The following is a 25,973-nucleotide window of genomic DNA, read 5'->3' as shown; positions in this document are numbered from 1 at the left end:
GCTGTTGGGTGGAGTGTTCTGTATATGTCTATGAGGTCAAGCTGTTTGATTGTGGCATTTAGATCTTCTGTGCCTTTATTGAGCTTCTTTCTTGATGTTCTGTCCTTCACCGAAAGTGGTGTGTTGAAGTCTCCTACTGTCATTGTGGAGCTGTCTATCTCACTTTTCAATGCTGTTAGAGTTTGTTTTATGTATCTTGCAACCCTATCATTGGGTGCATAAATATTTAATATGGTTATATCCTGCTGGTATATTGTCCTTTTGATCATTATATAGTATCCTTCCTTATCCTTTGTGGTGGATTTAACTTTAAAGTCTATTTTGTCAGAAATCAGTATTGCCGCTCCTGCTCTTTTTTGATTGTTTGCCTGATGTATTTTTCCATCCTTTGAGTTTTAGTTTGTTTGTGTTCTAAGTCTAAGGTGTGTCTCTTGTAGGCATCATATAGACGGATCGTGTTTTTTAAGTCATTCTGCCACTTTCTGTCTTTTTATTGGTGCATTTAGTCCATTTACATTCAGCGTAATTATGATAGAAATGAATTTAGTACTGTCATTTTGAGTTCTTTTTTTTTTGTGTGCTGTCGCCAGTTTCTTTTTCCCACTTAATTTTTTTGTGCTCAGTAGCTTGTCTTTATATATTGTCTTTTCCTCTTATTTGTTGTAGTTGATTTTTTATTTGCTGAGTCTGTATTTTTTTCTTGTATTTTATTTTGATGGATAGGATTGTTAGTCTCCTTTGTGGTTACCTTAATATTTACCCCTATTTTTCTAAGTTTAAACTTAACTTTTGTTTCTTTATATCGCCTTGTCTTCCCCTCCATATGAAAGCTCTGTGACTGTATTTCTTAGCCCCTCTTTATTGTTTTAATATTGTCTTCTTTTACATAATGACATTGCTGTTTCCCTGTTTTGAGGTTTTTTTTTTGTTGTTGTTATCTTGATTTATTTTTGTGATTTTCCTCTCTAGGTTGACATCTGATTGCTCTGTCTCGTGTTCTAGGCTTGGGTTGATAGCTGATATTATTGATTTTCTAACCAGAGAACTCTCTTTAGTATTTTTCGTAGTTTTCGTCTGGTTTTTATGAATTCCCTAAATTTATGTTTATCTGGAAATATCCTAATTTTACCTTCATATTTGAGAGACAGTTTTGCTGGATATATGATCCTTGGCTGCTAATTTTTTTCCTTCAGTGCTTTGTGTAATTCTTCCCACTGCCTTCTTTTCTGCATGGTTTCTGCTGAGTAGCCCGAGCTTATTCTTACTGACTCTCCTTTGTAGGTGACTTTTTGTTTATCCCTAGCTGCTCTTAAAGTTCTCTCTCTGTCTTTGGTTTTGGCAAGTTTGATAATAATATGTCTTGGTGACTTTCTTTTAATGTCTACCTTATGTGGAATTTGATGAGCATCTTGGATAGATATCTTCTCATCTTTCATGATATCTGGGAAGTTTTTGCCAACAAGTCTTCAGCAGTTCTCTCTGTATTTTCTGTTATCCCTCCCTGTTCTGGCACTCCAATCACTTGTAGATTATTACTCTTGATAGAGTCCCACATGATTCTTAAGTTTTCTTCATTTTTAAAAATTCTTTTATCGGATTTTTCTTCGAGTATATTGGTGGCAAGTGCTTTGTCTTCAATTTCACAAATTCTACCTTCCACTTCCTCAATTCTGCTCCTCTGACTTTCTGTTGAGTTGCCTAATTCTGTAACTTTATTATTAATCTGCTCAATGTTTGATTGCTGTCTCTCTGTGGATTTTTGCAGCTTATTAAATTTTTCATTATGTTCTTGAATAACCTTTTTAATTTCTTCAACTGCTTTATATGTATGTTCCTTGACTTGTTTTGCATATTGTCTGATCTCCTTCCTGATGTCTTGAAGAGTTCTGTGAGTTAATCTTTTGTGTCCTGCATCCGGTAATTCCAGGCAGGCACCTTCATCTAGAAGATCCCTTGATTCTTTGTTTTTAGAGCTTGTTGAAGTCATCATGGTCTGCTTCTTTATGTGATTTGATATTGACTGTTTCCTCCAAGCCATCTATAAGTTATTGTATTAGTTTTATTTTATGTTTGCTTACTGTATCATAGCTTCTTGCTTTGTTTTGTTTCGGTATGCCCAGATAGGCTGCCTGAGTTAGCTGGCTTGATTATTTTTGCTTTTGAAGCTCTAACATCCTGTCATCAGATGGCGAGAGTTGTTACTAGGTATATGAGCCTAGGAGTCCATTCACTTTTCTTGTGTGGATTCAGCTCATGTATCCAGGTAGTTAGTCATCAAGTGTGTGGTACGGGCTCTGTCCTACAGTCTTAGGGGGGCAGGGATGATTGGTGTAGGTACTGGTATCTGATTGTGGCAGGGGGTCACACTCTGAACAAGGCAGGGGGTTGACAGCCGTCCCCCGAGTGTCTGTGAGGAAAGCGTGTCCCTGTTCCCTAGGGCACATAGGTGGGTGGGTTCTGCAGATGGACCTTGGGCACCCAGTACTCTTGGTTGTAACGACTGGGAGGTACCAGTTATCCTTGGACCCCACTCACGGGTGCCTGGGTGACCTGAGTGGAGCCACCCGTCTGTATGCCCCTGATGTAGGTAGGTGAGGACCCTGTTTAATAGGCAAAGTGGTGTCAAACATCAAACACCCACCTCTTCACCCCACAACTGAAACAGTTGCAGTTTGCCAATAAGGGCCTATTCTCCTGAAATAGGTCTGCACAGGTCCATGCGGGGAGGAAGGGTATTCAAAGTCCACGGACCATTTGTGCTTGGACAGGAGCCGCTTCTTTCCTGAGCTCCCCAGGTAAGTGGAGCTGGCAGATTATCTTTTCCCCAGTTGTGAATTTGTTCCTTTTCCAAGGCTGGGAGAATGGCTCAGCGGGTGCAGTAGAACCTATCTCAGGCCCAGGGAAATTGACAGCCACTGAAGCCTGCTTGGGGGCGGGGGGCATGGTAAAATATACACAGGTACTTAGCTTTTGCTGAGAGCGCCGTTGTTCTCTCGTTCTGGAGGTGTGAGTAGGCTGTGCAGCTGGACGTTTCTCCCTGAGAAAACTGTGGCCAGACACTACCACCAGCCCTCTGCAGCCGCTCCTGGGGATGGTGTCTGAGGGATCCCAGCAATTCAGGTCCGGCAACTCCCCTCCGCTTGTAAACCACTTCTCACTCCCCCTGCCACTCAGCCTGTTTTCTAACTTTGCCTTTGATGTTCAGGGCTTCTAGCTTGTCATAAATGTAATCTTTTCACTTGTTTTTTTTTTTTCAGGTCTTTGTTGTAAGAAAGTTCAGTGGAAATGTCTGACTATTCTGCCATCTGGGCCCTGCCCTTGGCATGATTTTTTGTATGTTTTTTAACTTCTACTCTGAATTCTCCACAGAGCTTACTTTGAAAAGAAAAAAAAAAGTAAAAATCCATGAAACAGGAAATCTGAACTCATTTTTACTCATGGGCACTTGGTCACACTCTGTCTTATGCGTGCTTGTCAACTCTTCTAAAACAATGCATCTGCAGTCTTCTACATAAAATCTTAGGCTCAAGATAAGAAAAATAAAAACAAGGTGAGAGAGTTGAAGAATGGTGCATCAGTCTCTCCCAACTTTAAGAAGGAGCACTGGGTTGTGTTTTGCGCTGGGGAACAGCCTAATTTCGCTGCACTTTGCGTATGAAGTGCCCTCTCAGATGCGGAAAATGACACGTGTGATGTGGAGGTGGTTCTTCATCTGGAGTGGGTTTAGTGTGTTCTTTGTGGAGACAAGAAAAAACTGAGATAAACATCCATTATTACTCTACCATCTCATCTAGGCCCAAGGATTTTGCTCCAAAAAAATCTTGATTCCTGCACAAGTCATCCATGAAGTGTCCCGTGTATAGCCAGTGTCGGACAGTCAGGAGTTATACTCACCACCAAATAGCATCACATACTTTAGGACAACACATTTTGTCTTCTGAGTATCTCACAGTTTTTTGTTTTGTATCATTGCCATGGTAACCTCAGTGGCATAATGGTTAAGAGCCATGGCTGCTAACCAAAAGATCTACAGTTCGAGTCCACCAGGTGCTCCTTGGAAACTCTACGGGGCAGTTCTATTCTGTCCTATAGAATTGCCATGAGTCAGAATCGACTCAACAGCAGTGAGTTTTAACGGGTCTATCAGGGTCGTGAATGGTAATCCGACAGAAAAATATAGTGAAAATAAACAATTGTGGCTCACTCTGTTTACTGCCCAGCCAGGAACCCCTTTTCCCTCCTACAACTCCTAGTTTCCTACTGAGAGTGGCCAGAGAGTCCTCTTCTAGGTCCAAGGAATGATGTGTGATTGGCCTGAGACAGACATGTGTCCCTCTCCCCATTGCCTGTGATTGGTTTAGAGATGGGCATGTGACCCAGAAGTGGCCCTTGAGACATAAGGGGGAGTCAGAGCTGGCACTTATGGGAAAAGTAAATAAACAAAAGCAGAATGAAAACAAACAACAAAAGGAAAAATATATATAAATTTTTAAGGAAAAAAAAGATAAAGCATTTCAAGAAGGATGTTTTTCTTGCCGAGCTACTTCCTGCTTGGGAGGCTAATGTGTGAGGATTTGATGTTTGAAATGCAGGCAGCCGTTTGTGTCCAAGTACTATGATGCAGAACAGGTTTAAGCAGGGCTTCCAGACTAAGATGGACAAAGAAGAAAGGCTGGGCCATCTCCTTCTAAAATTAGTCAAAAAAAAAAAAAAGAAACCTTATGGATCACAACAGTCTGATCTGAAACCAGTCATGGGGATGGAATAGGACAAGGTAGCGTTTCATTCCATTGTGCATGAGGTCACCATGAGTTGAGGACAGTCTTAGGCTGGGTTCTCTAGAGAAACAAAACCAGTAAAGCGTATAAATACATATATATATATATATATATATATATATTCAGAGAGGTTTTTATTAAGGAAATGGCCCATTTGGTTGTACAGGCTGGAATGTCCCAAGCCTGTGAGTCAGGCCAGAAGCTTCTCCTGATTCACGTAGCCACAGGGGCTAAGGAGCCCAAGATCAGTAGGTCAGACAGCAGGGCTCTTGCTCACAGGCTGTGAAGACCGATGAATCCCAAGATTGGCAGGCAAGGCAGCAAGTACGCTGCTAGCTCAAGTCCCAAGAACAGGAGGTCAGACGAACAGGATCCAGCTGCAGGATCCCGTGCGAGCAAAAGTCCACCTATACTGGATGCAGGCCACACCCACAAGGAGACTGTCTTTCAGTGGGTTGACTATTCACAGCAGATCCCATCATGTAGGTGATCACATCAGTATATGACAACCCAGACTACATCGTAATGGCCAAACCACTGAGAGTCATGACCCAACCACGTTGATGCACAACCTTCACAACAACAAGGACCAACTTAATGGCAGCTAACAACAATAAAGACCAAGAAAATAGCAGAGACACAGACTCTAGTCCCTGGGAACTGAATTCCTCTAGATTGCTTGTTATGGGAGCTAATTGAGCATCTGTATTACAGGTAGTCCTCAGTTTGCGATGGGGTTCTGTTCCTACCAGCCCCTCCTAAGTTGGCTGTAACTTGAGTAGAATACCTCATTTTTTTTTTAGTGTTCATTATTATTGCCTTTTATTAGTAGTATCTTTATAAATTCGATCTTCATTTTTCTTTGGGGGTTGGCATGAGCGATAACATCAGGAAATTAGGAACTGCAACATTGTACATAGTACACACTACTAATGATAAGATGTAGGAAAAAAAGAGTGGTCCTAAGTGTAGTTCCTTGTAACTTGGATATGTCATAAGTCCGAGACTGCCTGTCTTTAGCAGTTAATTGTAGCCAAACATTCAAACTGGTGCAAAAAGTGGCAATTCCTAGTTAGATCCCGATGCAAGCCAGAGGCACTGGGCTTGGTGCTCATTCCCTCCTTATTTAAAAAGGAAAATTAGTAGGTGTTAGAGATGTCAAACCCATCCCAGCCCCCAGGTGAGACTTTCTCCTCAGTGTAATGGGAAGGATTGAAAGAAAGTCGAAAATGAAATACAATTTCTTACTATGTGACTCTGTGCCGTTTAATGTTGTCTCCCAAAAACCTGTTGCCATCGAGTCCATTCCGACTCATAGTGACCCTATAGGACAGAACAGAACTGCCCCATAGGGTTTCCAAGGAGCGCCTGGTGGATTCAAACTGCCAGCCTTTTGGTTAGCAGCTGAGCTCTTAACCGCTGCACTACCACGGCTCCAGTGTTGGGTAGGCACCACCTGAAGTCATATTACACGTGACCGTTGGGGCAGTGCACTCTTTGGAAACATTATTAAAATATGTACTTTCCAAAATCAGTATTTTTATGCCTTTGACTCACTTTAAATACATAAGCTGAAGTAGAAGATTTTTCTGCGGAGAAAATATTGATATTACACACTATGATTTTTTTTTTAAATATTTTAATTTAGTAAGCACCAGAGCCCTGGGGGTGCAGTGGTTAAGAGCTACGGCTGCTAACCAAAAGGTCTGTAGTTCCAATCCACCAGCCATTCCTTGAAAACCCTGTGGGGCAGTTCTTCTCTGTCCTGTAGGCTCACTATGAGCCAGAATTGACTCGATGGCAGTGGGTTTGAAGCACCAAAGATTATGACGCACTGTTAAACCCTCTGTGTGTGTGTGCGTGTGTTCACGTGTATGCATATGCGTTCTACACACGCTTATATCAGCTCATGGATTTCCCTGTCATTTTAGTCCCAAAAGTGAAAACAAGAAATCAATATGTTGTTAATAATGACCTGGGATACGTTAGGCTATTGTCAGAAATAGCAATAATTGTGGCAGCAGTTAATGAGAAATGCCGTTGCCAGCTTAAATGAAGTGTGAAGCAACCCAGTGTTCTGGTGGTAAAACCACAATTTGGGGTCTGTTTGGGGTTAGACTGTGGAGTGGCAAGGTGCTGTCGGAGAGAAGGAAGACCTAGCCCAGAGCTTATGTTTGTATTTTCTTTGCTTAGAAGTTAACCCAGCAGCAGCTTTCAGGTTTTCCTTGCAGGTCTGTCTAGTTGCACCGCAGGCCTGTGTTTCCCCTAAATCTTCTCTCACTAATCTTTATGCAACATTTCCCAACTCTCAGTCTTTGTGGGCTACTCTTAGATTTTTTTCCATGGTTGCCATACTATTTGTACTATCATCTACTTAAATTTTTTTTTAATTTATTTTACTTACGTAAATGTACTTCAAATGAAAACTGCATCAACAATTTAAGTGGAAAACCATTATTACTTGTCAAAAACAGGAGGTAATTGTAAAAATAAATTCACCGAGAGCAGAACATCATTACCCAGCAAGCCAGCCATGTTGAAAGAGCCCAGGTTCTGGATTTGAGTGGTCTTTAAAAACCAGTCGTTGTTGAGTCGACTCTGACTCATGGTGACCCCATGAGTGTCAGAGTAGAACCGTGCTCCATGGGGTTTTCAATGCCTGATTTTTTGCAAGTAGATTTCCAGGCCTTTCTTCTGAGGAGCTCTGGGTGGACTGGAACCTCCAACCATTTGGTTAGCAGCCGAGCTCATTAACCATTAACCACACACCACCCAGGGACTTCCGGATGGTTATAAAAACAAAAACCAAACTAGTTGCTGTCGAGTCAATTCCGACTCATAGCGACCCTGTAGGACAAGGTAGAACTGTTCCATGGAGTTTCCAAGAAGCAATTGAATTCAACTGCCGACCTTTTGGTTAGCAGCTGAGCTCTTAACCACTGCGCCACTAGTGCTACAGATGGTTATTAACCAAACCCATTGCCATCAAGTCAATTCCAATTCATAGCAGCCCTATAGGACATAGAGGGTTCCCAAGGAGCGCCTGGTGGATTTGAACTGCCCACCGTTTGGTTAGCAGCTGTAGCTCTTAACCACCACACCACCAGGGATTCCTGGATGGTTATTAGCCAGAAGTAAATACACTGAGTTTTAGTGCAGATTAGCTTGCAGCAGAGGGTGATGGTTTTCCTACTCTTTTCAAGAAGAAAGGCAGCGACCAGACTCAAGCACTCCTGTGAGCGCTGCAGAAGGAGAGCAAACACAATTCTCAGGCTGGCTCCCAGTTTGCTCTGACAGTTTATGGTTTTGCTGTAGTGATTCTGGCAGGATATACCTGTGTTTATGTTCAGATTAAACCGACAGAGCAGAGAGGGTGAGAGCCGGCCATCCCTGTGCTGTGAATGGAGGACAGGTCCTGGTGAGCTTCAGCTTCTTACAGGCTTTCACTTTAGCGGATTCATAACACAGAGACTTGGGGGAGAGCATATTAGAGAAGAAACACTTCCTAAATGACAACCACGGAGGAAAGGAGGCTCCGGTCATTTATTGATCAGTTAGAGAAGTTTCCACAAGTCGGTAGGTAATATTTGTTGGGCTGCTCTGTACTGGTGAAATGAAAAGCTGTGTCAGGGGAGTGCTCGGCAGACATTCCTCTTATTTCCTCCTTCCTTTATGTAGTGCTGGGAGGATCCCGCCACTCAGAGCTGGAAATTAATATCGCACTCATTTAATATGGGAAATGAAAGCGAGGGTATGAGATGGAGACATTTTGGCCTCAGAACAATAACTCCATTGATTGAGTTAAATGTGTTTGACTCAGGTAGAAAGACATTCCACCTGTGAAATCATCATGGCTCCCAGCAGTAAACAGGAGCTTGTGCAGCAGCTGAGCCAGAGGGACAACGACTGGTAAACCAGATGTCCCGAGCTCCCGGGTCTGTGTGTTTTAAATGTCCTGGAATTACTGTGGATATTGGCAGATTGAAATGAATAGATATCTCCAGCTCACATATATCGCTGGGGTATCTCCAAAGTCCCCAAGTTCATTTATAACTGAAGATAGAATTTCAGTCACTTACTCTGTATGGTTGGAAAGCCAGCTAGTGAACCCATATGTGTTCCTAGGGGGCATTTTGAGGACGTTTGCTGAGCATTACAAATACTTCCAATAACGTGCCTCTCCATATCCATGACAGCACTTGGAGGAGGCATCTGGGATTGAGCCGTATCACATCTGTCCAGCCACATTCACTTGAATGTGATGAGCCCATGCATGGCCTTCAGACCTGATTGCATAACTCCTCACTGAATTTGAGTCAGTGTTTGGCCTAAGAGAGGAAAATGCACACAGGTAATTGACTCAATAAAATATTCTGTATGTAGGAGGCACAAAGAATAGAAATTGGGGCTTGTAAATTGAAGTACAGAACAGGTTGTATAAATCCCACTCATACACCAGAGAGGGACCACTTCTTCCCCCATTATTCCTGCAGCCGCACTTGCTTCCCTCCATATATAAGATGCTTCTCGTTCTCTCTGATGTACCTGTAAGGGGCTTGGTGTTTGTTTTTCCAGTAGCTACTGCTAAGAGAAGCAGCTGCTATTCAGAGTATATGGGAAAGTGAAATAAATAATCAGCCACGTCCTCATGGTCTTCTAGTGATGAAAAGAAAGGAAACGGGTCTCTAGCTTCCTCCTTTTAGGCTGATGGCACCACTTAAGGCTGGCTACTTCCTTCTAACTTGTACCAAAGTATCCCAAACTGGAGAGAGTGGAGACCCTGGTAAACTTCAGAGCCAGAGAACTTATGGCCTCTTCTGTAAGGGAGGTAACTTGGACAGTATGTCTTTCCTGTTAAGCATCTGGTATTTTTTATTTTTAGAAAGTTACCAACTTTTTATTTCTTCGTTCTTCTCCATCTGGTTCTTTTTATTGCACTTTAGATGAAGGTTTACAGAACAAAATGGTTTCTCATCAAACAGTATACACATTGTTGTATGACCTTGGTTAACATCCCCACGACATGTCAGCACTCTTTCTTCTCAACCCTGGGTTCCCTATTACCAGCTTTCCTGTTCCCTCCTGCCTCCCAGTCCCTACCCCAGGGCTGGTGTGCCCCTTTAGTCTTATTTTGTTCCATGGGCCTGCTCAATATTTGGCTGAAGGGTGAACCTCAGGGGTGACATCATTACTGAGCTGAAAGGGTGTCCAGGGGCCATATTCTCAAGGTTACTCCAGCCTCTGTCAGGCCAGCAAGCCTGGTCTTTCTTTCTGAGTTAGAATTTGTTCTACACTTTTCTTCAGTTCTGTCTGGGACCCTCTGTTGTGATCCCTGTCAGAGCAGTCAGTGGTGGTACCATCTAGTTGTACTGGACTCAGTCTGGTGGAGGCCGTGGTAGATGTTGTCCATTAGTCCTTTGGACTCATCTTTCCCTTATGTCTTAAGTATTCTTCATTCTTCCTTGCTCCTGAAGGGGTGAGACCACATCTGTTATTTTTTTAGTTCTTAAAACTCAAGTCCACATTTGGTGGAAGCTGACCCTTCCATAGCCTAAGGAATAAAGTCAGCAGTGATATTCAGCTGAGAACTCGGAGACTGCAGCTGAGGCCCTCGTATGAGGTCTTTTATGTGTCCTGGACCCCAGCCCTGCCTTCCCACTTAAGAGGAGGTGGAATTTAAGCCAAGGTGGGATTTTGCTGCAATGTCATCAGAATCACCAGAGTCACCTCCCCATTTTAACCTGTTTGGACTGGATCGAATGATTTCTGACGAGCCCTAGAGATACTTAACCTAGTGTAGAACAGGTCATCAGGAAAGACCAACCGCTAGAAATGGACATCATGTTTGGTAGAGAGAGAAGAAAAACAAGAGAAACCCTCAATGAGATGAATTAACACAAAGCCGAAACGATGGACTCAAGCATACCAACGGTCATGAGGATGACATAGGATCAGGCAACATTTTGCAGTGTTATACATAAGGTCACATTTAGTCAGAGCTAACTTGATGGCAACTAACAACAACAGAAATATGAGGGCTAAAAGAGACTACCTTCACCTTCATCGGGCAGGGCACGCATGCAAGTCCTGCCCCACGAGGCAGGAGCAACAAGCTGGAGTGGGCAAAACACGCTGCAGGTGTCTCAGATGAGATCTCTTAAATGTTACCATCCTATGAAAATGACAAAATGGTGACCAATTTTTGATTTTCCCCATGTGTTGGTTGTTTAAGGAGCCTGGTGGTGCAGTGGGCAAGTGTTCAGCTGCTAACTGAAAGGTCAACGGTTCAAACCCACCAGACATTCCATGGGAGAAAGACGTGGCAGTCTGCTTTCATAAAGGTTGTTTTTGGTGTTAGGTACCATTGAGTTGGTTCTGACTCATAGCGACCCCATGTACAACAGGACTGCCTGGTCCTATGTCATCCTCACAGTGGTTGCTATGTTTGAGCCCATTGTTGCAGCCACCATGTCAGTCCATCTCATTGAGTGTCTTTGTCTTTTTTGCTGACCCTCTACTAAGCGTGATGTCCTTCTCCAGGGACTGGTCTCTCCTAATAACAAGTCCGAAATAAAGGTTATGATCCTGGAAACCCTATGGGGCAGTTCTACTCTGTCTTTTAGAGTTGTTATGAGTGAAAATCAACTTGATGGCAATGAGTTTGGTTGATTAGTTGTTTGCCTGTTTGCTTTCACATCCATTCTCTGCTCTTTTCCTGCTCTGGTCTGTGTAACAGGGGATGATGCCTGAAGACTCTGTTTCTTCTGGGTAGCTTTGGCCAGTGAGGGGCAATGGTGGAAAATTGGAGAACAGAGATAGGGCATTGTCTTTGTTCTCTTTGTAGTTCCAACTCCTACCAGGCTGACCCTCCTGCAATGTTCCCAAATCTCCTAGCAGTCAGTACATGGGTTCTAGCTCTGGAATGTGGCCCTCTTTCAGGTTTTCAGGCCTCTCCTCATGGTCCTGGCTCTTAGGCTTTGCCCCTGTGGCCCTGGAGAAGTGTCAGTTTTCCCTATTGTTAATCTCTAGGTTGCCTCGCCTTCCCTTGCGTTTAGCATGGACAACACCTCTATAACTAGTTCCACATGTAAAATCATCGTTATTGAACTATATGGCATGGATTCTGTTCTCCTGATGGGACCCTAACCAATGTACCTCCTAACTGGTCTGTGAAGTTCATTTTTATTCCCAGCCCGTGGACAGTACCTGACAAAGAGCAGAAGGCTAATGAAGAGTTGTTGTCTTTTTAATCAATGTAGGATAACTGTCAACTTCAAGGCAAACAAGTCTTCACCTCTGGAAGGGAATGGGGGTTTTGGTGGAGCCTTGGTCTTCCCCAGAAGCCCATCCTTCCTGGCAGGAAAAGCTCCCAGGTTGACCACTGTATGTTTGTCACTACCTGTTAATGGTGCTGTCTGCTTTCTGGAGCTAAAAAAAAAAAAAAAAACCCCAGTGCCATAGAGTCGATTCCTACTGGGCCTGAATACCACCCATATTCTCAGCAGCAGGTCTTCTCCTCGTCAGGAGCTCCAGGATCATGGTCAATGCAAGTGACATCTTGTGAAGTGTTTGCCTGAGATGACATTACTTCGATTTCTGAACAGCCCGGTGGTGATTTGAATATCCTAGAGAAATAAACTCTGTGTTCACCGAAGACTCCAGTGAAGAGGCCTAGCAACATGAAGAGACTTGACAGCTAGAAATGGCTGATGGGTGTCACCTGTGCCTCATTCCCAGCTGAGGATGGACAGGCCTGCCCCCTGGGTGTTGGTGGAAGATGAGACCCTGAAGGATCTAGTGTGGTTTTCCTGAGGACTTTGAGGAGACGGGTGGAGTGAGGAACACAGTGATTGTCTTACAGAGCTACCAACCTCTGGTGTATCTGTCTTCTGAAGACTGAAGCCAACCAGCCAGTGCTTTCATAGACCAAGATGATGGTGGGGGAGTGGGGGCGGAGGCCAAGGTGACCTCCTGTTCTTAATAGCAAGCTCCTATGGGCCACCTGTGGAACCCAGAAGCACTTTATCCTACCCAAGACTTTATCTTACTGAGGCTTGGGATCATTAGTGGCTAATTTCTCAGCCCCTTTCCCTGGAGTTGAGTAACATCACGTTAATGTACCTCATGTGATGCCAAACAGGTTTCATTGGAGCTTCCAGATTAAGAGAGACTATGAATAAGGGCGTGGTGATCTACTTCTGAAAATCAGCCAAGGAAATCAGCCCCGTGGATTATAACAGTTGCTCTGCAGCCTGTCATAGGGACGACACAGACCCGGGCAGTGTTTCCTTCCATTGTGTGTGTGGTCGCGTGAGTCGGGGCCAGCTAGGCAGCAGCTAACACAACAGTAATTGTTTTTCTCGCTGTGCTTCTGATCCCTTTTCAAACTTCTCAGTTTCCTCATTTGTAAAATGGGGGAAATAATGTCTGTTGCAAAAGGTTCTTTGATAACTAAATGTGTTAATGCTGACATCAGAGCCTGGCTCATAGTTAAGTGTCTAACAGCTCCAGGCTGGTATCCTTCTTCTCTAGCCCCACTCTCTGCTGGCCCTTTTACTCCGGGAGCTCTGCTTTCTCTCCTTCCCTGTGTCTTTGGGGTCACGTGTATATTGCGTGACCCCCACGTCCACATGATCCTGGCCCTTAGCTCCCTACAGCTCATGGACCCAGGCGTTCTTTCCTGGTGCCAAAGGAGAGGGAGGGAATCTGCTTGGGCAGACCTAGGCGGAATGTTCAGACCTGGTTCACCACATGTGGCTGCAGGGATGAAGCCACAATGAAACAGTCACAAAGATGGTCTCAGGAGGCCACTTAATGTAAGGGGTGCTAGGCAGGGGGAGGTGGTGGCTGTTGCTTATCCATTCAGTGTCTGCTCCTCCTGTGCTTCTAACCCCGGGGTGACCCAAAAAGTCCCCTTAGGGACATAACTCTTCTTGAATGAAAAGTTGCGAGCTTATATGATTCCAGAACAAATTAAAAATGTCAGCTGTCTGCCTCATCCAGGGCCTGGGCAGGCTCTGGTGTGTCGTCTGCCCCAACTCTGTGGAGTTTCCAGGGTCTGGAAGCTGCAGAATCAGATTATTTGGCTGAAGTCTTTACTTCTTCACATTTATTGGTGAGCATTACACGGGGAAATAAAAGTAAAAGTTGGATGAACAGGGAAGTCCTTTTGCTGATGAGAGACATCTGTTTATTCCTTTTGTGTGTGTGTGTGTGTGTGTGTGTGTGTGAATGTCCATTTGCTTAGTAGGCAAGATTTTTTAAAAAGATGCCAAACAAGGCACCAATGACTTTGAGAAACTTATGAGTCACAACCTTTTTTTTTTTTTTCCCCCTGTGTTTCCTTAAAGATGCATTTAGTAAAGCTGATGGCATTTATTGGGAGAAGGAAGACTGGGGGAGGAACAGGTACAGAAGAGGGGGGTGAAAACAAGGGCTTGGAAAGGTGTGTCCCTGTTGTAGGTGAAACAGCAGCCCCCGTGAGTCAGAATCCACTTGACAGCAGTGGGTTTTAAAGATGTCCATGCTGCAATCCCTGGAACCTGTGACTATGTTACCATGTGTGGCAGGATCCTGAGATGGGAACATCATTCTGGAGTGCCCGGGGGGCCCAACGAATCACATTGGTCCTTCTCCGGAAGGTGAAGGGTTCAGAGAAGGAGCCGTGATGGCAGACATGCAGGTTTGAGTGATGATGGGACAAGGGCCGAGGAACACAGTCCGCCTCTAGGAGCTGTAAAGGCAAAGAAATGTTTTCTCCCTTGGAGCCTCCAGAAGGAATGCAGCCCTCTGACATTTTGATTTTGGGCCTTATGACCTCAAGAATGGCAGGAGCAAGACAACTTCTAAGTGGAGTTGGGAGCCAGACTGGCCTTCCCATCAGTGGCTTCTTATCCTCCTTTATTGACTACCTTCCCCAGCTCTGGCACTTCTTGGAGAACCTGGCTTCCCAGGTGTGTCTTCCTGCCCTACGTGTTAACAGTGGGTTGGAGCTGAGTGACTGTTACCACTCTAAGTGGGACCTGGGCTCTCAAATTCCGCACATCCCTCCCCCGTGACATCAGTCACTGGTGCCACCCACCTGGCTCCAGAAGGCACCTGAGTTTGTGCCCTGGCCCTACAGTCAGGGAGACAAGATAGGCTCCTTCTCTCGTGGAAATGGAAAAAGCGGGCTTGCCTGAGCATATTAAGCAGCAGAAACACACACTGGGGCAGTTCCTGCCCACTTAGGATTTAGAGACCTTGACTTCCTGTCTTTTTGCCTATAATTTGATTATTTGTATTTGACCCAATGCAATGCAAATCATTATAATGGATTCGTCCCTACCCTGTGTCTGGCTTTGTGCTTGGTGCTAGGGTTCCCGGGATAAATGACCCAGTCTCAGCCCTCATTGTGCTCAGGGTCCAGGGGAAGTGATGACCGTGTGGATAGACAAAGGCCTCACACTTGCAAAACCCATGGTGTTTGAGATTGTCACTGGCTTTTCACTTCACTGGGATGAAATTCCCTGAAGTTGGTCTATATTTCTAATAATTCCCCATGAGAGGATCAATTGGATAAGATTGGATGTGTAATAAATTACCCAGCTTGATGTGATATGAATTCCTCAAATCACAGGAGGTACCAGCCAACCCACTAGGGCCATTGCCATCAGCTTTTCTATGATCGTTTGTCATTGCTCAATTAATGACAGCTCTAAAACCAAGGCATCCATTACGGAGGTAACAAATAATAAGCGCCTTTTGTATAGAGATAACAAATAATAGAAGCCTTTCTGTTGCATTCTGTATTAGTTTTATTGTGCATTTCCCTCCTTTGCCTTTCTCCAGAGAGCTTCTGGAGTGGGGCTTTTTGTGAAAAATTATAATTATTGTTCTCAGATCTTACAAGCTTCTTTTCCCTCCTGCACCAGGCAAAATTTTTATTTCTTGATTACTGTCTATTATGCCAGCCCAAAAAGGGGACAGTTGGGTGAATATTGGCCTTGGTGTGGGTAGACCGTTAATTATCATTGAGTCAAATGTCGGACCCTCTGAGGTCCATCAGAGAAACAGTTATTTTACTATTAAGTGCAAAACTATGCATAAAAATGCGACAAAGGAGAAGGTCCCCACTGCTGAATTGTGTATCTGAGGCAGGACCAACTCTGCGGAGTGGTTTTCTCAGGCAGGGCGTTCTCCTTAGAGTTGAGTAAGAGCTTGGACTTAACTTTCCTGTGGATTGTGGTTTTGAGGCAATGGCAGGCCTCCTAAGTAAAGGTGATTACTCTTGAAAAGGCCCAGTTTCAGTTCCTGCAGAGAATTACTCATTCTGTGAAATAGAATAAAGCATAATTTGTGGAAGCGAACACAGGAGAGGCTTCTGGTTCCTACTCTGCAACAAAGACGAAAGCTTGGACAAGTCAACAAAACAAAACCAGTTGGCATCAAGTCGATTCCAATTCAGGGCGACCCCATGTGTGTTAGAGAAGAACTGTGCTCCGTAGGGTTTTCAGTGGCTGATTTCTTTGGAAATTCAGAAGTAGAACGCCAGGCCTTTCTTTCCAGGCTTTCGTAGTCTGGAAGCTCCGCTGAAACCTGTTCTGTATTGTAGCAACATGCAAGCCTCCACTGATAGATGGGCGGTGGCTGTCCGTAAGGTACATTGGCTGGGAATAGAACCCAGGTGTCCTGCACAGAAGGTGAGCATTCTGCGACCAACTCAACAGGGTACCCATGAACAGTTTTAATACCCTAAATAGAGCCACTATTCTTAGTAGAAAACATAAGAAAATTCAGTCCAACAACTTTCATGTATCTTTATGAAGTTTGAGCCAAAGCTGAGAAATAAAAATTAAAAAAAAAATTTATTGTGCTTTAAGTGAAAGTTTACAAATCAGGTCAGTCTCTCACACAAAAACTTATATACACCTTGCTACATACTCCCAATTGCTCTCCCCCTAATGAGACAACCCACTTCCTCCCTCCACTCTTTCTTTTCCTGTCCGTTTCGCCAGCTTCTAACCCCCTCCACCCTCTCATCTCCCCTCCAGGCAGGAGATGCCAACATAATCTCAAGCGCCCACCTGATCCAAGAAGCTCGTTCCTCACCAGCATCCCTCTCCAACCCATTGTCCAGTCCAATCCCTGTCTGAAGAGTTGGCTTCAGGAATGGTTCCTGTCCTGGGCCAACAGAAGGTCTGGGGGCCACGACCGCCGGGGTCCTTCTACTCTCAGTCAAACCGTTAAGTCTGGTCTTTTTACGATAAAATTCTTTTCAAAGTTCTCTCTCTGGCAATAGTTCTAGACATTAATGAGCTTTTCAATTAGAGTTCTACTTTGACACACATGGGGTCACATGAGTTGGAATCAACTCAATGCCAGTGAGTGTGGTTTTGATTTACAGGAGTACACAGAGATTCCGAATGAGGGAGCAGTGACCCAAGCCAGCTATCATCTACCCCGAAGCAATGCCTGTGTCTGCTCCACGTTTGGCTATTACTGTTGCATTTATGTTACTGAACCCTTCAGCAAAGTCACGAAGGCTTCCGGTTGCACTGTTTTATCAAAGAGGTGTTTCATCGTTGGTCTGTCCTGGGCGACTTAAACTCCAAATTGGCATGGATTCATGGGTAAGTGGGATGGAGTGTCCAGTAACTGGGATTTAATTACATCTTCTGGTCCACTAGATGGCGTTATCAGAAATGATTTCCTGGGTACACCCTGAGCACTACCAACTGGGAGCTCCACTGCCACACATTTGGGAAATAAACAACTCCAAATGGCTCTAGACCTTGTCCGCTGGGAAACCAACGAAGTGCGTTTAGCATGTAGAAGTTGTTCTTCCTGGCCTAGCATTAAGAAATCACTTGCAGACACAGAATGTTCAGTTAGGAAGAGCGCTTCCCCTGTGGACCCCTCCAGGCAGGGCTGCGTATACAGCAGTTCAGGTGGATTAGGAGCACCAGTGTGAGTGGCACGTGAAGGCTGAAGCATAGCCCTCACTCCACGTGGCAGATTAAAAATAGTTGCAAATTCCTCCCCACTCCTCCTCCTGGGATGTGGGTCCTATGCCCCCTCCTCTTAAATCTCGGTAGGCCCTGTGGCTGTTTGGACAGTAGAACATGGTAAAAGTACCAGTATTCTGGCCCAGGCATGAAGAAACTGGCGTCTTACACTTCCGCTTACTTGGAACACTTACTTTTGGAGTCCAGTCGCCATGATGAGGGGAAGCCCAAGCAGCACCGTGAGAGGCCCCCATGGAGAGGAATCCAAGCACCAGGCAAGAGCCCCAGCAGAATGCCCAGACAGCCATCAGCTCTAAGTTGCCAGTGATGTGACTGTGCCCAGGTCGATCTGCTGCAGCGGGCATTTCATCGAACAGAGATGAGTCAGCCCTGCCAACCAGCCAGTTGCCGTGGAATAGATTCTAGCTCATGGCAATCCCATGTGTGTCAGAAGAGAGCTGTCCTCCATGGGGTTTTCAGTAGCAACGAAGCACACCCAGGGACTCTGCAGTGAGGGATGAGTCCCCTAATATCAGATGTTCAAACAAAATAGGTGTATTTCTAGCCAAGGGAGAGTCTAATGGGCTGCAGAGGGGCCTCATGTAGTGCTCTACACAATCACTCAGGGGCCCAACCTCTTCCCATTGTGTGGCTTCGCTGTCCTTTAGGATCATGGTTAGTTCCTCATATTGGCCAGCAGCTGGGGAGAGAAAGCAAGAACGGGATTGTGTGGGAGACTGTATGGGCCAAACCTCGGGTAGCGTATAGAACTTCTTTCCATATTCTACTGGCTAGAGCCCATTCACATGGCCCCACTCAATGGTAGTGGCCACCACCCATCTGTCCGTCTGTCATACTGTGGTAGCTTGTGTGTTGCTGTGATGCTGGGAGCTATGGCACCAATATATTAAATACTGGCAGGGTCACCCATGGTGGACAGGTTTCAGTGGAGCTTCCAGACTAAAACAGACTAGGAAGAAAGGCCTGAAGATCTACTTCTGAAAATTAACTAACAAAAACTCTGTGGATCACAACAGAATATTGTTTGATGTGCTAGAAGATAAGCCTCCCTACGTTAGAAGACACACAAAATATGACTAGAGACCAGCCGCCTCAAACATACCAAGGGTCATGAGAATGGCTGGACCGAGCAGTGTTTCATTCTGTTGTACATAAGGTTGCCACACGTGAGAGCCGACTCAACAACAACTAACAGCAACAACAGGGTGGTGGAGACAGGAAAATGGAATTCAGATTCATGCCCGGGGGGAAGGAGGTACATTTTGTAGACACAGGTACATTTCGCTAATTTCCTTCATTGTGAGTCCATTTCCTCAATACAGAATGCAAAAACAGCAGCACCGTCTCTCTGCTCAGCGCCCTCAGAGGGAGGGCAGGTGGTGCAGGGTCTGTGGATCACACACATCTCTGTGGGACTTTACTGTGGATGCTAGCTACAGCAGAGAAACAGACAGGGGACATGGAAGGAGTTTATCTGGTAGATGCGGGAGGAGGAAGAAGTAGCACGTTTCTGGGGTCACTGGCGCTGGTGATGGCTTCCCAGTCGTGGTGGAATCAGTGTGGCTTCCTAGCAAGGCTGTTACTATGGAGGACTCTGGGAGTGGTTCCTGGAAGTCCAGCCTGGACCCTCTGTTCCCCTGTCTCCCATAATTGTGCAAACTTCCTAATATTACTTAGTAAATCTCCTTCTGTTTAACCAACTAGACTGACTTTATTTTTTTGCGATTAAGGGTGTTGACTGTAACAGCCTCTTTAATGTTGGGAAAAGACAGAAATAAACACAACAAGACACAAATCCTTAATACAGGGGCTACAACTTGGCGATAGAAGGGTTTGGCTGGGCCACTCAATATTGTTTATAAAAATTGATTTGGTGCTAATTTTAAAATATTAAGGCCTTTCCTCCCTAAATCCTGTTATCCAGCTTCTCTTGAAAAGATGTACAGAAAACAAAACAAAACAAAAACACAAAAAAACCAAACCCACTGCCATCAAGTAGACTCCGCCTCATCAGCGACCCTGTAGGACAGAGTAGAACTGCCCCATGGGGTTTCCAAGGAGTGGCTGGTGGATTTGAACTGCCGACCTTTTGGGTTAGCAGCCAAGGCCTTAACCACTGTGCCACCAGGGCTGCAGATATACAGAAAGCCGTGAAAATTCACCCATTCATTTATTCACCTAGCAAACGTCAAAAATGCCTGTGATTTACTAAACCCTGATAAGAGATAGATGCAACTTCCAGAGAAAATTTTTCATGCTCAGATATTACCCCCTAATGTTGTCGTTTGGTGCCACTGAGTCGACTCCAACTTACAGCAACCCCATGTATAATAGAATGAAATGCAACCTGGCCTGTACCATCCTCACAATTGTCGTTATGCTTGAGCCCATTGTTGCAGCCAGTGTGTCAATCCGTCTCGTTGAAGGACTCCCTCTTTTTCGCTGACCCTCTACTTTACCAAGCATAATGTCCTTCTCCAGGGATTGGTCCCCGCTGCCCCACGGTAACATGTCCAAAGGACGCAAGATGAAGTCTCCCCATCCTCACATCTAAGGAGTAGTCTGGCTGTACTTCTCTAAGACAGCTTTGTTTGTTCTTCTGGCAGTCCATGGTATATTCAATATTCTTTGCCAACACCATAATTCAAAAGGTAAGTTTAAAATTTTCTCCATTTGTGTAATATTTTTTAATGTCATGCCAGTGAAACAAATACAACCCCTGTAACAGAATTCCTCCACAAGAGTTCAGTGTCTTGAGGACATTCTTACTGAAGACCTCATTGGTGCCAACTGTGTTCTAGGGCAGATTTTGCAAACTGGTGATATTCAGCTGGACCCAAAAGTACTCAATTCTGGTGTCTCTTAAAAAACCTCCCAACAACATCCTACGTTGCCACCTGAAAATCTTTGATGAGCTGCACTGCCCATGCCCACTAATACCTGAGGTCTCCAGGGCACCACCCAGCCACAACTTGGTGACAAAGAGTAGCAAGCAATTCAGAGCTTTTCAAACTAGCAATATGAGAAATCTTTTTAGGGTTCCAAATATGATTTTACCTTTAAAAAACATTCCAAATATTTATTAGATTTTGAAAACATGGACTTGATTAATTTCTTTTCCATCTTTGTAGTTAGGCACATTAGCACTTTTCAAAAGCAAGGGATGCCTAAACGTTCTGAATTTTTTTTAAAAAGTGTACCTGCATATAGACCCAAAACCTTTCATTTCATTTTGTTCCTGTGTAGTCAGAAGGAAGCAAAATCCTGAGGTCAGTATCTTCTGAGTGCTTCGTTTATGTTGGAGTTATAAATACCCCCCTTTCTCGACCCACGATGCGACAGCCACCAATCTCCTGAAGCACAAAATCTAATTCATTATTAATTACTTTAGAAATGGTTTTTCTAGTGTATCATTTTAGAACAAGCTTCTTTATCAAAACCCATTGATCCATATAATTGAAGATCCAACTAAAATTACTTTCTTTAATAATTGTGCGATCTTAACGGTGGTGGTGGTGGTGTTTCGGAGAGATCAGACTCGGAGTTGGTGCGTTTTATTTTATAGATAGCGTCCCTTGGGACAGAATAACAAGATTTTTATGAAGATTATCTGGCAGCCAGTTTTTATTCTCTTTGTTTCACAGTTTGGCTGTTGACCTAAAATCAAAATTGTACTCTTACTGCCTTTCCTCCCTTCTTTCTTTCCTTTATTCCTTCTAAAAACCAGGGGAAGCTAAAGTAGTGAATACGGGATCTTGGATTTATGAACTATACCAGTTAGGTCTCTTACTTTTGCAAGGGACAAAAATCCGTCATATATGGCTTTGTTGTTGTTAGGTGCTGTCTAGTCAGTTCCAACTCATAGCAACCCTGTGTACAACAGAGCGAAACACTGCGTGATCCTGTGCCATCCTTACAGTGGTTGATATGTTTGAGCCCATTGTTGGAGCCACTATGTCAGTTCATCTCATTGAGGGTCTTCTTCTTTTTCGCTGACCTTCTACTTTATCAAGCATGACGGCTAAGGCATATTTAAAAAAGGAATTTATTGGCTCATGGAACTAAAACATCAGAGGGGGTGTTTGGCCTGCAGGTACAGCTGTATCCAGGGGCTCGTTGTACACGAATTTGAGGATACCGATGGTTAGGAAGATGACACGGGATGGACAACATTTTGTTTTGTTTTATATGCAGTCACCATCAGTCAAAGCTGACTTGATAGCAACCAACAGCAACAACAACATGTATTCGTGACAACAAAGTCATTTCCCTCCCCAGTTGGGCACAGTTTGAATGAATGCAAAGGTTCTTGTGAAAAACTATTTAATAATAATAAAGAGCAAGAAAGAAATTAAAGACCTGTTACTTTTTGTCCCTTCTCTGATTTGCTGCAGGTGTGTTTCCCTCTACCCTTTAATCTGCAAACCTACTCCTTCATTGCAGTCAAGGCAGCGTCGTACTTTGGTCTCTGTGGTCTGATGGGGCAGAGGCAAAGCTGAAAGCATGTCTAAAATGTATGTGTTCTCTTCTGACTGCATTGATGGAATGGGATCCTGGGCTGACCTAATGATAATTGATCCCTGCTCCCCAGCGTGCTAATAGCCTGTGGGGATTAATGACTGAAACAGGCCAATAGGTAACATTTGCATCTTCTATACAGAATCATCTCAGGAAGGAAATAGTTGTGAGCCTTGTATACACATTTTGGCAAACAAAAAACAGTCTTTTTACCTTGGCGCTATGCGTGATGCCTGTGTGCTATAATGCCCTTTGTTGCTGTTGCTTTTCTTTTCTCTTTCCTACTGTATCTATTACTGTTTATTACTATCATCCTATTCATGGTGTCTCACTTAATGAAAAATGATATATTCCCTGTACGATGATAGACGTTTTGTACACTTGGACAGCGTAAGGCTAAATGAATCCATCATAAGGAATACTATTTATTGACAACGTTTCAAGAAAAAAATCATAGGAAATATGTCTTCTTTTTGTTTTCCACCTACTCTTTGGTTACTGATATCTTTTATAAAGGGCATCCCTGGGTGGCACAAGTGGTTTGCGATCAGCTAGTAACCTAAGGGCCTGAACCTACCTCGCAGGTCCACAGAAGAAAGGCCTGCCTAGTGATCTGCTTCTGCAAGGATTACCGCCAAGAAGCTCTACAGTGCAGTTCTACTCTGTAACGCTTGGGGTCACCATGAGTCAGAGCGGACTCAGGAGCAACAGATTTGAAAAAAAAAAAAATTTATGGAGATGTTAGGAGAGACAAAGAGAACAAAATAGGGAAAATTTAATATTAGAGGTAGATAATTCAGCCTTGTGAGTTATAAACCAGCCATCTTCTTGAATTTTTCGTTCACTGTTTGAATTTCCCAAAGTCACACATTGTCTCACGCCATCGACTTTCTCCTTTCCCGAATGCTGTAACCTTAGCTTTATTTTTCTAAGAATTACCATTTGTGCTTTGCTGAAAAGTCAAAGCTTTATCTTCATTTTATAACGATTGCTCCTTCCAAGTTAAAAGAAATATCGGATGAGTAAAAGGAGTTGATGAAACCTCACACAAAGAAGACTAATTGCCACTAATCTGGAAGACAGGGTCAGAGGGTGAGATGAGCCGTCCTCAGAATGCAGAGGAAGCCGGAGTTAGCTGTGTTTGTGATGTGGAACATCTGGGTCTTTGTAAGCATCCTCGTGCTGGGATTGGTAAATTAGATCAGCCATCTGGTTGTTTGGATGAATTTTGCAGGATTGATACGGAATTTTAAAAGCGTCATAGAGACCATCTTCAGCCTCACCCACTTTTCTGGTTTTCAGAAGCAAAAGAAATGATGCAGAAAATTAGATAGCATTTTTTAAATGGCATTGGTAGGCCTCTTCTACCCGGGAGCTGCCTCTGTTTTAAAATTCCAGAAATCTTCCCTGGATCTCAACTTTGGCATTTAAGTCACCCAGGCTGAAAGCCACATGAGATCCCTGGGTGCCATAAATGGTTTGTGCTCATCTAACTAACCTAAACGTTGGCTGTTTGAACTCACCAAACTCCGCAGGTCTGCTTCCATGAAGACTGCAGCCAAGAAAACCCTACGGAGCGCAGTTGTACTCTATAATACACGGAGTCACCGTGAGTTAGAATCGACTCGACAGCAATGAGTTTGGTTTTGGGTTTAGGCAGAGAGTGTTTTTCTAAAGTTTGGTGTTGAGAACAGACCAAGATAAGCACAAGAAGACACAAATCCTTAATACCAATCAAAAAAAAACCAAATCCATTGCTGTCTAGTTGATTCTGACTCATAGCGACCCTTTTGGACAAAGTAGAACAGCTGCATAGAATTTTCAAGGAGTGTCTAGTGGATTTGAACTGCCGACCTTTTTGGTTAGCACTTAAAGACTATGCCACCAGGGTTTCTAATGCTTAATATAGAGGCTACAATTTGGCAATAGAAGGATTTTGTCTGGGCAACTCAACATACTTTTTAAAAACTAAACACTGACTCCACTTGGGGGTGGATTTCCCAATAGGCAAGGTAAGCACAGTGCTTACCTTGCTTACCAGGTCATCTGTAGTAAACAATTTCACATTTTTTTCACCACATCAAAGATTTTGCTTCTACAAATGGCTAGCATCTGCTTCTCTCCCAACACCACAGCACCTTCCTACAGAATCAAAGCCGCTTTTCAAATTTACAGTCTGATTTTCTGACCAGGCTTTCAACGAACTGGTGAGTCCAGCTGGGTGTTTGCGCATACCACAGCCACTTGCCAAGACTGACAGGGGAGAAAGTTGCTTCTGGGTTAAAACAACAGAAAAAAAAAACAGGCAACAGCTATTTTTAGAATGCTGTGGCAGCTAAACAAGCAAAGGAGTTTTCTGGTAATGTCCAGAAAGTCCACGTCTTCTTCACTGTTGAAAACGAAGGGTTGCTTTATGCACCCAACGTTGCTTTACCTCCCCTTTAGGCATCACAGCTCTGTCAGCCATTTTGTATGATATCCTCCCCAAACGAGCTCTGTGCCCTTGGCATGTGAAGTAGAGTGCAATAAATGTATGCCTGTGTGTGTGTGTGTGTGTGTGTGTGTGCGTGCGTGTGTCTGTGAAGGAGCCTTGGTGGCACAATGGTAAGTGCTCAGCTGCTAACCGAAAGGTCAGCAGTTTGAACCCACCAGTCATTCTGTGGAAGAAAGATGCAGCAGTCTGCTTCTGTAAAGATTACAGCCCTGGAAACCCTGTGGGGCAGTTGTACTCTGTCCTATGGGTCACTGATTGGTTTTTTGGTTTTATAAGATTGCTATGAGTCCAAATTGACTCAATGGCGATGAGTTTTACAGGTGTGTGTATGAGTATGTGTACCGTGTGTGAGAGAGAGAGTGTATGTGTGAAAGACAGATGGAAAGAAATCTCATGTAAGCACTGGCTATCTTACTCATTTTATTCATTTTGTGCCCCATGTTGGTCTACGAAGCTGCCTGTCTATACCTGCTTTTCCCCTTTTTACATGACCTCCATGAAAAGTTTGAAAACTTTTCTTTCTTTTTTTGTTTTTTTAATCTTTTTTTCCCCGGCTGTCCTTTCTCCCACGTGTTGTCTCCTCCCAGTGCTTCGCAGTGTGCCCCTTTGGCAGCCCCGTGCCATTGACTCTGCTTTTCCTGCAGCTCTTGCCTAGGAAAACGTGTAACCTCTCACTTAGGAGAGGGGAGCTTGTTCATGTCCGTCTCCCAGTGCTAGCACACACCAGGCCCGAGTGAGTGTCCAGTACAGACGTGTGACGTGAATAATCAAAGCCATGGCAGTTAGTGTGAAGCAGGGAGAAATTACTCCTGGGATCCAGAGAGCTTTCCTTTACCCAAAGTACACGAACATCAATGCAGAGACCCAGGGGGCCTGTGTTACGGATTAAATTGTGTCCCCCATGGGAGCTGATTAGCTAATAGGCAAGGTAAGCACAGTGCTTACCTTGCTTACCAGATCATCTGGAGTGAACAATTTCACATTTTTTCACCACATCCAAGATTCTGCTTCTGGGTATGGCTGGCATTTGTCTCTTTCCCAAACCCACCGCACCTTCCTACAGAATCAAAGCTTTTTAGATGTACAGTCCCTGACAGGGGCGGATGACCCAGTGAGCAAGGTACACGTGGGCTTATACTTACTTACTAATCCGTAGTGAACAATTTGCATCAGTTT

This window comes from Loxodonta africana, chromosome 19 (genome assembly GCF_030014295.1).
Source record: "Loxodonta africana isolate mLoxAfr1 chromosome 19, mLoxAfr1.hap2, whole genome shotgun sequence".
NCBI classification, from domain to species: domain Eukaryota; kingdom Metazoa; phylum Chordata; class Mammalia; order Proboscidea; family Elephantidae; genus Loxodonta; species Loxodonta africana.
The sequence above is the reverse complement of the archived record's forward strand: the minus strand, read 5'-3'. Positions refer to the sequence as shown.